The 14147-nt window shown below is 42.8% G+C and overlaps 1 long non-coding RNA gene across 2 annotated transcripts in view; it reads left to right on the forward strand.

The window, feature by feature from the left end:
* The first annotated feature begins 945 nt into the window (after positions 1 to 945).
* Positions 946 to 14147, forward strand: part of LOC102371436 — an 84808-nt gene continuing 71606 nt past the window's right edge. For both annotated transcript variants that reach the window (XR_003094257.1, XR_003094259.1), the window contains exons 1-4: positions 946 to 1039; positions 1869 to 2018; positions 6949 to 7122; positions 13538 to 13686. This is a non-coding gene — a long non-coding RNA (uncharacterized LOC102371436). The remainder of the gene's footprint in view (positions 1040 to 1868; positions 2019 to 6948; positions 7123 to 13537; positions 13687 to 14147) is intronic.

The following is a 14147-nucleotide window of genomic DNA, read 5'->3' on the forward strand; positions in this document are numbered from 1 at the left end:
GGCCGTTTCATGTCGGTTGGGCTCGTTGGCGGCCCATTGTGACCCGCTGCGCGAGCGGCGCCGCGGCCCAGAGCCCGGATGATGACGTCAGACCTGGCTCCGCGGGCGCGGGGCGGGGCTTTCGCGTTCGGACGGCGCTGCTGCTGATGCGTGACACTCCCCCTCCCCACGGGGGGAGACCGGGATCAGGGCCACTTCATGGGTGTGGGATAGGAAGGGATCCTGGTTTTCTCTGATTAAAAAAAAAAAAAGTCCCTAATTTTCGGTTAAAAAAACGGATGATGACGTCAGACCTGGCTCCGCGGGCGCGGGGCGGGGCTTTCGCGTTCGGACGGCGCTGCTGCTGATGCGTGACACTCCCCCTCCCCACGGGGGGAGACCGGGATCAGGGCCACTTCATGGGTGTGGGATAGGAAGGGATCCTGGTTTTCTCTGATTAAAAAAAAAAAAAGTCCCTAATTTTCGGTTAAAAAAAAAAGAACCCCAAATCTATATTTTCCCATGTTTTAAATGAAACAGCACTAATATATAAATCTATAGATAGCGGCATTTCATTTGAATCGTGGAAAAAAGTGGATTTGAGGTTACTTTTTTAAAACCGAAACACCACTTACATAGATGCTCCACGTTTTTTCCCATGTTTCAAATGAAACATCACCAACATACAGATATGCCACATTTTTCCATATTTCGAATGAAACACCACTAACATAGGTATTCTGCATTTTTCCATGTTTCACCTGAAACACCACTTATTTGTAGATATTCCACCTTTTTTCACTGATTAAAATGAAACACCACCAATACACAGATATTCCACATTTTCCCATGTTTCAAATGAAACACCACTGATATATAGATAACGGTGTTTCATTTGAATCATAGGAAAATGTGGATTTGGGGTTACTTTTTTTAAACTGAAAATTGGGGATTTCTTTTTAATCAGAGAAAACCAGGATCCCTGGTGATAGGAAAGATGGACAAAAGCCTGGGCAGGTGATGCTGAATAACCCTCCTGAAGAATAACCTGGCTGAAGAAGTTGGTATAATGAAAGATATTTATTTATTTAGTTGGTCTAATAAAAAGTATGACATCCTTTTGAAGAAGGGTGTTTGTGCCTGAAAGCTTGCAAAGAGCAATTTTTCCAACAGTTTAGTTGGTCTAATACAGGGGTGGGCAAAATGTGGCCCTCGGGCCAGATGCAGCCCGCCAGGCCATTCCATCCAGCCCACGGGGCCCCTAAAAAATTTAGAAAATTAATATTTATCTGCCCCCGGCTGCCTGTCATGCGGCCCTCGATGGCTTGCCAAAACTCAGTAAGCAGCCCTATGCCCAAAATGATTGCCCGCCCCTGATCTAATAGAAGATATCGCATCTACCCAAAGAACCTTTTCTGACTGAATAACCCTGGCCTTTCTAGGGAGCACCGGGGCAGACTGTCCAAGGCTTAGTTGGCAAGATGTAGTTGTAGTTCCTGACACACTGGTTGTGCCCAGGACTCCGCACTGGCCTCAGGGTGAGACATCACCTGGGAAAGTTGCTGGAAAACCCACAGGGTATTTCCCTGTGCCCACCTGGCACTGCGCCCATGCCACAGTAGAGCAGCAAGCTTTAATTTGGATTGCCGCATGTCAAACCACCCCACAAGCTTGAGAGCTTGGGCGCCCAGTTCTGACTCAAAGGAGCTGGGCCTGGTGGAGGATCCTAGGGCTGGGTCCTTTCACTTGACACGCCAAGTCATGTACCAAGAGCCAACATTTCACTCTTCATTGAATCACTGCCTCCTTTGCAATAAGATACCATAACTGATGTATTCAGTGGCCAGTGCCCTTTAAACACACTTCACAAGATTTCTCTCCTTTCCCAGGGCCGGACACAGGCATGGCTGAACCGGGCAGCCGCCCAAGGCCTGGACAGAAAGGGGGCCCGAAAATGGTGATTTTTGATGATTATTATCATTATCTCTGGAGAAGGGGAGCCGATACTAAAATTTCGCCTGGGGCTGCCAGGAGTCTAGGTACGGTGCTGCCCCTTCCCCATTCTTCCTTGGAACACTAAGGCTATTTAGGGTGACCCCCAAGGGGAACCTATTTTGGGTTATTTGGGCCAAAGCCCCAGGTGGCCCATCCAACCTGAAGCAGAAGTCAAGTGACAATTGCCACGAATCCCTTTTCAGCCAGAGTGCAGACTGCATAGTTGCTGAAAATTATTTCTTCTCCTCTTCCTCCCCACAAGTTTTTTACTGTGCACCCCAGACAGCACTTAGAATACAATTAGATTCAAAAGCATTTGTCTTCATCTGAGCTCTTTATACAGCAAGTTGGAAGAGAAAACTAGTAACAAAACAAGTTAGCAAGCAAGTAGGTCTCCTGGGGTACTATCTGAAACATTGTGCCTGAGTTTTAGGACAGGAAGTAAACAATATGGTAAGATATTTCAGGTACAAGAAAAAATTTAAGCAGAAATTAACAGGTTGAAATTCACTCAGGAGGCCAGGGCTAATAACCTCATTTCTTGTGAAAATGTCAGTATTCAGAGTTCACAATATATATAGACTGACGTTACAGTAGGGAGTTTTCTGTCAACTACAAGGATTTATCACTTGGGAAGAAAATTGGAAACACATCTTAGTGTCAACCCCTCAGAAAACAATCCAATGTGTATTGTTACCCTGCTGCTGTACAAAGCTCCAATTTGTTTACTCTGAGATTATTTTTATCACCAATAACAACTGCAAGAAATTAATTCAGAAGAATTTCAAACACCTGTCTAAAAAGTCAGTAAAAGTTTGGGCCTACCAACATCTATTTTTTTTAATCACATAAAAAGCCCTATTATCTTAATGATTTCATGTCTCAGTTTCACACCATTTCTTTTTTCTTCTATATCCCATTATTTTGCTTTCCTATCTCCCATTTTTCATTTTGGGGTGTTTTTTCTCTCCTTTATTTTGATCTCTCTTTCACTCAAGTCTCCCTTGGGCTAGCAGGAAAGTAAAACTGACCAGGATTTCCGCAATTCCATTTCATCTCTTTCTGCCGCAGTAATCCCCGGTTGGCAGGAACCCCCCGGGGTTCTGATTATTTGCTGAGGTGCTTTCCTCTTTTGTGTCCCTACAACAAGGTATTTAGTAGAATTCACAGATTTGCTAGAATCACATTACATAGGCAGAGGGAGACAAAATTATTGCGGGGGAGCAAGTAAGTCTACGGAGGAAGGGGCAGGGGAAGAGGGAAGGCTGTGGGGAGTGGGCAGATCAAGGCCCCAACAGTGAGGGACAGAGCTTGCTCACCCCAGCCCATGCTCCTGCCTGTGCCCCACTCCCTCCCTCACCACTGGGGCCTCAATCTGCACCCCCCACCACTGAGGGAAGAAGTGGGGCACAGGCAGGAGCAAGCCCTACACAGCCAGGGCGGGGCACAGGATAGAGCCGGGAGCAGCTTGTCCAGGGGGCACCCAGCACAGAGAGGAAGTGGCAGCTCCTGTTGCTGCATGTACTCCAGAAGGGCATGGGGGCTGTGTGCCTGGGATCTGCACGTGCGGTGAGGGCAGGCTTGGGGACACATGCCCCCCCGATTCCCAGGGTGTGCATAACAGCAGGATCCACACCTCCCAGACGAGCCACTCATGGCTCAGTCCCATGCCCTGCCCCAGCTGTGCAGCACCTGCCGCAGCCCCACTCCCTAGCCACCCCTGCGGCAGCCGCTGGAAGTCTGTAGCTGGGCTGCCTTGCTGCCCTACCGCTGCCCCGTGTTTGTGGGGGATAAGCCCCATTAGCCCCCCCTCCCCCACCGCCTATGCATGATGACAGCACTGTGAGTGCTTTTGTGGCCTCTAACTTGCAAACTCTGGCCTGTCAACTATACACCTTAGCTTCTGCACCACCCTAGCCCCCTATTTACTGAGGTGCAAAGTACACATCAGAATGTTAAAGTTGTGTTATGTTTCAGCTCTATCAGATCAAAACATCTTTTTGTTTAAGTAAATAAGATATAAACATGACTAATTACTAAGTAAATTACTATAATATATAAAGAAAAAATGCCATGTTGACAGGACTGAAACTAAATTTCTCTCTGTGCCTAAAGGATACTACAGGTAGTAGCAATGCAACCTTCCTTCCACTTTCCAGACAGTATGTCCTAAACTGTAGGTATTACCCTAGGATCAAATGAGAAGTACACCTCTTTAGTCCTCAACCTCTCTGGCAGTTTCAAATAAATTAACATAGGCATCACTAGTTTTTTATAATATGGGCTACTGCCCACCAAGAATTAGAATCACATTAAAAAAAAGTGTTGTGAACAACACAACAATACTAAACTCTTTGCAACTTATAGCAACATGGACCCTATACTAACTTATTAAAGAAAACCTTCTGTATTAAGACAAAGAGTAATAATTTATAGTTATTTAATTGACAATACCTTTCCCCAGCATTTGGACTGGGAATTTGCGAATTTTCCTTGACTTCCTAGTCCCCTTTTTGGTGTTGTTTTGCTCATTTTAGAACCTAATCTGTTTATTTACAGCCCAAGTTTACTTTCTGTAATTTCCTCATACTAAATCCTAAAAGTAGGTTACAAATTTATGCTATAGCAATTATGCCAACATAATTTTTATGTTTACTCTGCTACTTTTGTATTTGACCTCCTTTCATCATGAATGTTAGAAAACGTGTGTTCCATAATGTTTTGATGGGGCAGCAGTTTGATGGGACAGCAGCCTGTTGCTGTACTAATCAAAGGTCAAAATGGACTAAGACAGCTATTTATGGCACCAAATAAAAGGGGGCCCGAGAACAGCATTGGGACTCTTGTGGTTACCCAACAAGCAAATTCCATGCCACTATTCTCACTGCCTAGTACTTTCCACTCTAGCCCACCAAAAAAGGTTTCCGTTTCTGTTCATTTGGGCTCTTCTCAGACATGCCCCCGAATCATTTGACTTGGTTGCCTAATCTCATTTTATGAAGCATTGTCATCACTGATGCAAAGGATCATGGACTACTTTTGGTCACTATAAATAACTGCTGCACACAAACTAGGAACATTTTGCAAGAAAAAAAGTAACAGACAGAGTGGATAAATAGCTGATTAAAGAGGACTCATGGGAGGAAGACAGCAGCCTGTAAGAACTTGCAGAGCTCACTAATTATTCCAGAATGAAGTGTCCATATACACAGATATTTTGGAAAATCTGTTGTGGAACAGCTTATTCCACAATAACTACCTGGTTCATTTCCTTGTGCAGATGAGCCCTAATATGATTAGAAATGTTTTACAATATTTTAATTAAATAAAAACATGGACATTTAATAATTTTGATACAAGGTTTGCAACATATATATCAGGACATTGATTTAGTTAACATATCAAACTCAAATGCTAAACTAGCTATTGAACAAGTAAAGCTAAATAGTCTGGTTTGATTTTCCAACCTCATAGAAATTTAAAAAAAAAATCCAGTATAGTTTCTACTTTAACAGCTATGTTATGAACAGAATTTTAAATAACATTGTACAGTCTACATGCAACCAGTTTAATCTTTTGCTATCCTTTTAAATAGTTATATATTATTGGTTAAACAGATTTAATCAAAATAAGCACAGCAAAAGAGAGGAATTTAACTAATGACCAATGCTACTGATGAACAGTGTAAGGCTGATTATTCGACACATATCATTGATTAATTAATTAATTAATTAATTAGTTACCTGTATGCATTAACATTGACTATCATATTATCTACCTCCACATAAAAAGCACAGTTCATATAGAAATAATAGCTTGGATGGATATTTAAAGATTATTATGTATATTCACACGTGCATTGAGGGGTAGAATAAAGGTCAGATGAGCAACCTTAATTTTGGCAATTTTTGTTTAGGACTTGGCATTGTATTCTTATGTTATTTTAATGTAGATTTCTATATGATTATATTTAAGTAATTAACAATAAAAATATGAGCTAACATTGCTGTGAACAGCATAGCTTTTAATTTTCCAATGTTTTCAGTTAAATTAATTTGGCATAATGTAGGTTCTTGTAGTGTGTCATTTAAAAAAAATAAGTGTGGCACAGTTGTATATTCTCCTTTGCACAGCTCTACTAACTAACAGTTAGAGGTTATATTTACACACTTTCGACTAAATTCACATCATTGCTACCACTGATGCAACTTCACCGCATTAAAGAATCAGGTTCTCTAACATTGTTATAGCAGGGGGGTGGGATCCATCTAGTGAAATGGTCTAATATAATTGTACTACTGTGGTTAAACACACTAGACTTTGTACTTTAAAGGGGAACAAGGACATAAAAACTTTACTTCGTAAATGCTAGTATCGTGCATATGCGTTTTTCCAAAACTCCATGGGGCTTAAACTATGCCAATGTCTAAATGAAAGATGTTGCACTACATGGACCTTTCTGTTTAAGTCCACAGTAGATGTGTCTACATGTGCATTAATGCACTCTTACTAATGCACATTAAATGTACTACCTCCAATATGAGGTACTAAGTAAATGGGCATTAGGCTGAGCTAATGCGCAGTAGCACAAGCACACACTTTTTAGGTGACGCTTCAGGTACCACACTCCGCTCACTTCCACTCCCCCTGCTCCCCACTGCCGCTTTCTCCACTTTCCTGCCCACCCGCCAGCCACTCTGTACCACGTGGCTCCCATACCCACAGTACCATAACCACACACACAGCCACACATCTCCACAAACCCCCACACCCACCCACCCATACCCCCCGACACCTCTGCACACCCCATACAATATACAAGTAAGACTGCATTTTGAGCTATTATGCAATGACTTCTACATATACTGTACAGCATAAATACACACAAATCAGGACAAAAAATATTTTTTATTAAATTAAAATATATTATTATGGGTGTTTGATTTTTACTATATAATTTTTTTTTTCCCTAAGATGGCCAACCCTCTTTCCCAAAGGAATACTTCCAGGGGAAAGGGGAGGGACTTCTGGTGGCAAAGGTCAGAGGTTTGGGGCAAGACTTCTGGTTCCAAGAAGGACTTCCGGTCCCTGCGCGCCTGTCAAGGGGCGGGGCTACCCATGCGGCCCTCGACAGCTTGCCAAAACTCAGTAAGCGGCCCTCTGCCTGAAATAATTGCCCACCCCTGAGCTATGTAGTTGGAAAAGATATTAAACAATCTTTGAGGCACAGTGTCCTTTATTTAAAAACAAACAAACAAAAAAACAGTAAGATACCAACATTAATTTCCAAAGCTTATTTCCCTAACTTTGGTCTCAACTTTTATAATTTGCTATTATGTGATATGTGAATTAATTATATTCAGAAGGACTACCTAGTTGCAGGAAACAAGGAAACTATTACATTTTCAAACAACTTAAAATTGTATCTAGATTTTTTCAACTTTTTCCTCTTTTTCCTTTCCCTGCCCCCACACCTGTATATAGTATCTGTGAAATCACAGTATCACAAAAATAACAGTATCAGTGGGCGCATCTACACATGCATTTACTATGCTGCAAGTTACTGCTCAGTAAGTGGATTTAGGCTGGCATCTACACATGCAGGTGTTAAAGTACAGTAACACTGTTTGGACTGACTTGGGAGTTAAGTTAGTCTCAAATCAGTCCATGTACACAGTGTTACTGTGCAGTAACACATCTACACATGCGCTACTGTGCAGTAACTAATGCATGATGCAGGTAGCACATTTATGCCCAAGTTGGCATAGTTACTGCACAGTATGGGCATGCACATGTAGACACGCGTCCATACTGCACAGTAGTTTTCAGTTACTGCATGGTAACTTAGGTTACTGAGCAGTAAATGTGCACACGTAGGCAAGTCCACTGTGAAGTAGGGGCCTGGGTACAGGTTTCCTCACTTTTATGCAGGTTCTGTGTATGCAAATTTGCTCATATGTGATAACCCTTTTTGTACCAAAAATTCATTATATGCAAGGTAAATTCACTCTTATGCAATTGGTGTGGTGTAAGCCTGCAGTCAGCTGCTTTATGCAGTGCATTGTGGGATTGATCCGCACCAAAATAGTCTCCTCTGTGGATCTGTGGTCCTTGCTCATTGTCTGTGACGCATGTTTCTGCAGTTGCCATCCCCATTATGACAGTTCCCCTTGCTTGTCTGTACTGTCTGCTGTTAGTGAGTACCAAATTGTCTCATAAAAGTGATAGAAATGGGTCTGGGGGTCAATACAGTCAAAGTCTTGGAACATATCCCTATTTGTTACATTGTAAAGTGGGTTCCCTTTATGGAAATTTGAACTATGCACCGTTTTCCAGGAACACATGTATAGCATAAAGTGAGGGAAACCTGTATTAGCATTCATATTAGGGATTTATCTTGCTAGTTGCCCAGTTTCTTAGCCTGAAACATAAGAGTAGCCCCAGTGATTTACAAAAATGTGTTAATGAAACCTATGCTCGAGTACCAAATAAGAGAACAAGTGTTTGGCCTGACTGAGCTTTTGGTGTCAGTGTTATATGTAAGAAACCCTGTCCAAACTAATTATACAAAGATATGTGTCATTTTGAACAAACCAGTGAGGGTACCACCCCTTTGAAAACCTTTTATTTTTTCCTAATTATCCTTTCTTAATTTGAAGCTTAGGTGGTAACTTTGGGCACCTATACATAAGCAGCAAGGCTGCTTCAACGCGCTGTAATTACAGTGTGTTGGAGCAGACTCGATTAATTGAGTCTGCTGGAGCGTGGTAATTACCAGACTCCAGTGTCTTGTGTATCAGTGTCCCTGCGCTTAAAAATGGGACTTCTTGTCCTTGATTCCTGTTGCTAATTTATTATTTGGAACAGAATAACACTTGAGTAATGAAATAATATTTACATTTTGTGATTAAAATCATAATCTTGATCTTTTGGGGCATTTATACATGTGCTCCAGGAGTGGGGAGAGAGAAGGGGCCCTCTAATTAAAGTGCCTGGAGCATTTCATGTATCAGCATCCTCGCACTGAAAAACCTGAACTAAAGCTCATAAAGCTCCTTCTCCCTTCCCCCACTCCTGGAGTACGTGTATAAATGCCCCCAAAAATCAAGATTATGATTTTAGCCACAAAATGTAAATATTATTTAATTACTCAAGTGTTATTCTGTTCCAAATAATAAATTAGCAACAGGAATCAAGGACAAGAAGTCCTTCTTTAGGTACATAGGGAAAAGAAGGAAAGCAAATGGGAGTGTGGGGCCATTGCTCCATAGCTCAGGACAGCTGGTTATCACCACTCTGGAGAAAACTGAACTCCTGAATGACTACTTTGCCTCAGTATTTCACTGGGCCAAGGGGAAAATCATGCCAGGTAGGGTACAGAATGAGCAGGGTAGAAATGACTGCCTTTCTACTATTACCATAGAATTGCTGTCTGATCAATTAAAAAAATTAGGCATATAAGTCAGCAGGACTGGATGAAGACAAATCTCTCCATTGGATCATAGATAGACACAGGAGGGACACCAGCCCACCAACTGTTAGAGTAGACTTAGTGAAGGGGCACTTGGAGTGACTGAATATGTTCAAATCAGCATGCCTGGATGAACTTCATCCTACAGTGCTGATGGAATTGGCCAGTGTCATAGCAGAGCCCTTGGCACGGCTTTTCGAGCACTCACGGTGCTCCGGACAGGTCCCAGAGGACAGAAAAGGGCCAACGTGGTCCTTATTTTCAAGAAGAGGAGGAGGGAGGGGGGAGCTGGGAAACTATAAGCCAGTTAGTCTCACCTCTATCCTTGGAAAAACTCTGGAAAAAATCATTAAGGATCACATTTGTAGGAGCCCAGCAGAGGAAATAATGCTAAAGGAAATCAGCATGGATTCACTGCAGGTAGATCCTGCCTGTTTAACCTCGTTTCTTTTTATGACCAAGTCACAAAATGCTTAGATGCAGGAGTCAAGGTAGATATCATCTACCTAGACTTTAAGAAGGCCTTCGATATGGTATCTCATTCTGTTCTCATAAATAAACTGGCAGGCTGTGATGCAGATGATTACACAGTCAGGTGGGTGGCAAATTGGCTTTGGGGTCACACCCAGAGAGTGGTGGTGGACGGGTCGATATCGACCTGAAAAGATGTGGGCAGTGGAGTCCTGCAAGACTCGGTCCTTAGACTGGTGCTATTCAGTGTCTTCATCAGTGACTTGAACAAGGGCATGGAGAACACCCTGTCCAAGTTCGCAGATGATACCAGATTATAGGGCAGAGTTAGCACACCAGAGGGTAGGGAACAGATCCAAGTGGATCTGGACAGGTTGGAAAATTGGGCAGAACAAAATAGGATGCAGTTCAACAAAGACAAGTGTAAAGTGATGCCCCTGGGCAAAAAGAACCACCAACACACTTACAGGCTGGGGGATGACCTTCTCAGCAGCACAGCAACGGAAAGGGATCTTGGAATCATAGTTGACTCCACGATGAACATGACTCATCAATGTGATAAAGTGATCAATAAGGCTAACCACACTTTATCATGCATTAGCAGATGCATGACGAACAGGTCCAGGGAGGTGATGCTTCCCCTCCCTGCTCACACTGGCACTGGTCAGGCTGCAGTGGAGTACTAAGTTCAGTTTTGGGCACTGTACTTTAGGACTGATGCAGAGAATCTTGAGAGGGTCCAGAGGAGGGCTACTTGTATGGTCAGAGGCCTGTAGGCAAGGTCCTACAAGGAGAGACTGAGGGACCTAGATCTCTTCAGCCTTCGCAAGAGAAGGCTGCGAGTTGATCTTGTGGCTGGCTATAAATTCATCAGGGGGGGGCATCAGGGGATAGAAGAAGCTCTATTTACTAGGGAACAATGGCCACAAATTGACGGAGAGCAGATTTAGGTTGGACATTAGAAAGAACTTCTTCACAGTAAGGGTTGCCAGAATCTGAAATAGGCTGCCAAGGGAGGTGCTGCTCTCCCCTACCATGGGGGTCTTCAAGAGGAGACTAGACAACCACCTAGCTGGGGTCATCTGACCCCAGCGCTCTTTCCTGCCCAGGGCAGGGGGTCAGACTCGATGACCTACTGAGGTCCCTTTCGACACTAATATCTATGAATCTATGAACTTCATCCAAGAGTGCTGAAGGAGCTGGCCGAAGTCATCGCAGAACCCCTGGTGAAACTCTTCCACAACTCATGGTGCTCTGGAGAGGTCCCTGAGGACTGGAAAAGGGCCAATGTCATACCCATCCACAAGAAGGAGAGGAGGGAGAACCCGGGTAACTATAGGCCAATTAGCCTAACTTCTATCCCAGGGAAAATCCTGGAAAAATTCATCAAGGAGCCTATCTGTAATAAGCTTGCAGAAGGTAGGATTCTGAATGACAGCCACCATGGCTTCATTGTGGGCAGGTCTTGCCTTACCAACCTCATCTCCTTTTATGACCAGGTAACTCGCCACCTGGACAAGATAGAGGAGGTTGACATTGTATACCTTGATTTCCAAAAAGCCTTTGTTCTGGTATCCCACAATGTCCTCATGAGAAAATTGGAGGATTGTGGGCTTAGCTCTGAGACAGTCAGATGGATGGAAAACTGGCTGTGGGGTAGGACCCAGAAAGCCCTAATGAACAGATCTGCGTTGGCCTGGAGAGAAGTGGCCAGTGATGTCCCACAGGGGTTGGCGCTTGGTTCAGTGCTTTTCAACACCTTTATCAATGATTTGGATGTGGGGGTAAAGAGCTAACTGGCCAAGTTCATGGATGACACCAAGTTATGGGGAAGCATGGTCACACTTGAAGATTGGCTACAGATACAGGTGGACCTAGACAGGCTAGCAAGTTGGGCAGATCAGAATCAGATGAAGTTCAACATCGAGAAATGTAAAGTGCTCCACCTGGGAATGAACAATCCCCTGCACACCCACAGGCTTGGCAGCGCCAAACTGACCAGCACCACAAATGAAAGGGACCTGGGGGTAGTAATAGACCACAGTATGAATACGAGCTGGCAGCACAACACTGTAGCCAGTAGGGAAAATAATACTCTAGCATGCATCAATGGATGCATCTCCAGCAAAACCAAGGAAGTGATTCTTTCGCTCTACTCAGTACTAGTGGGACTGCAGCTGGAGTACTGCATCTAGGGTGCCACTTAAAGGACGTGAACAAGCTTGAGAGAGGCCAGAGAAGAGCCACCCATATGATCAGAGACTTGCATAGCAAGCCATACAAGGAAAGGCTGAGGAACCTGGGACTCTTCAGCCTGAAAAAGAGAAAGCTGAGAGGGGACTTGGTAGCAGCTTACTGCTATATTAGGGGAATACATCAAAGGCTCGGTGAACAACTGTTCTCCAGGGCACCCTTGAGGAAAACCAGGAGTAATGGCCACAAACTCCTGGAAGACCAGTTCAGACTCAACATCTCAACATTAGGAAAAACTTCTTCACAGTCAGGGTATCCAGACTGTCAAATAAGCTCCCTCCAGATATGGTGCAATCACCTACTCTGGAAATCTTCAAGAACAGACTGGATGGTCACCTTGCTGAGGTCACTTGACCCCAGTTGTCTTTCCTGGTTGGTGCAGGGGGCTGGACCTGATGATCTTCTGAGGTCCCTTCCAGCCTTACAGTCTATGAATCTATGATCCCATGCTGCCATTTTTCAGCACAGAGACACTGATACCTGAGACACTGGAGTCTGCTGGAGCGCGTAACTACCATGCTCCAGTAGACTTGATTAATCGAGTCTGCTCTGATGCACTGTAATTACAGTGCATCAAAGCAGACTTGCTGCTTGTGTATTGGTACCCTTTATACTTCAAGTTAAATCTCTAATGAAGTGATTCTCAACCAGGCTGTCTCAGTACCCTGGGCTGCCTTGAGATCCTTTCAGGGGTGCCATGGGATGCTTACACAGTGGTAGCACTATTAGGTATGCAAACATGAGTCACAAGATAAACCCAGAGATTTCAAACAGGAATCCATAGTGTTAACAGCATTCTGAGTTATTTGCAACAGAATAACTGCTCTAGTATTTTTCTATAGTCCAAAAATCAAGTGAAAAACTAAGAGCTGACTTTTCCAAAGGGGTACCTTGAGTCTCATGAGGGGTGCCTTGAGTCTGTCAAGGGGAACTTTGAGTCCTAAAAGGTTAAGAACCACTGACAATAACTCAGGCTTTATATGTACATAATTTATATTTATGTCAATATCTTATACCCAGTGTAATACAAGATGTCTGAATAAAGAGGGTTTTCAAGGGTTTAAATATTTTTAAGTCTATATATTTGTTAACCTCAAAAGTAGCTGTTAGTAACAAAGGCTTACAATCACTTACAAGCCAAACAGTAAATAAGAGGTGTAATTAGTATGTTCAGCAGAGGAAAATAGCATACCTCGCTGCAAATATAGTACAGCGCTATCCTGTAGTTTACTATTTTACAAGTTTATATTTGTCATTATCCTATGATAAAATATGAAGACATTGTAGTATATTAAATTTCCATTTTATAGTATGGTAACTTTGTCATTGGACAAATAACATCTTTCTCCTCTTTCCCCTTTTCTGTAGTATGAAAAAACTGCCGTTTACAGATGCAAGTAAATTCGGGTTTATGCTGCATGTACTACATGGAAAAATTACCAGAATTCAGTGCCCTAAGAATTTACACAAATACCTTCCACCAACATTCTGTTAACTAAGCAAGAATCTACATTCAGGTATTTACCAATAAGTAGAATTTAGTTAATATCCTTCTGTGTACAATGGTTTTATATACCCCAAATATATATTTCCTATTCTGTCTTTGGAATGCAACCTCAATGCATGTAATTGTTATATAAATGTGATTTAACAAAAGGATGTGCATGTGAGCATGTGTAATTTAAATGTACATAAATGTATATTATATTACATTATGCTACACTGTGTACATACGTATATATACATGCATATTCATTACATATAATATTTATTATATTTTATTTAGTGTGTAGATATATTTTTGTGTACGTGTATACACACACACACTCTCTGAGAGAGTGCTGCATGCATATGCACATGCATGCAACTACTCCAAAGTAGCACTGGAATTGTACACTCGATATTTAATATCCTTTTTCATAGTTTCATAGTAGCGAGGGTCAGGAGGGACCTGAACAGATCATCTAGCCTGACCCCC

Source organism: Alligator sinensis, unplaced genomic scaffold, assembly GCF_000455745.1.
Source record: "Alligator sinensis unplaced genomic scaffold, ASM45574v1 scaffold243_1, whole genome shotgun sequence".
NCBI classification, from domain to species: Eukaryota; Metazoa; Chordata; order Crocodylia; family Alligatoridae; genus Alligator; species Alligator sinensis.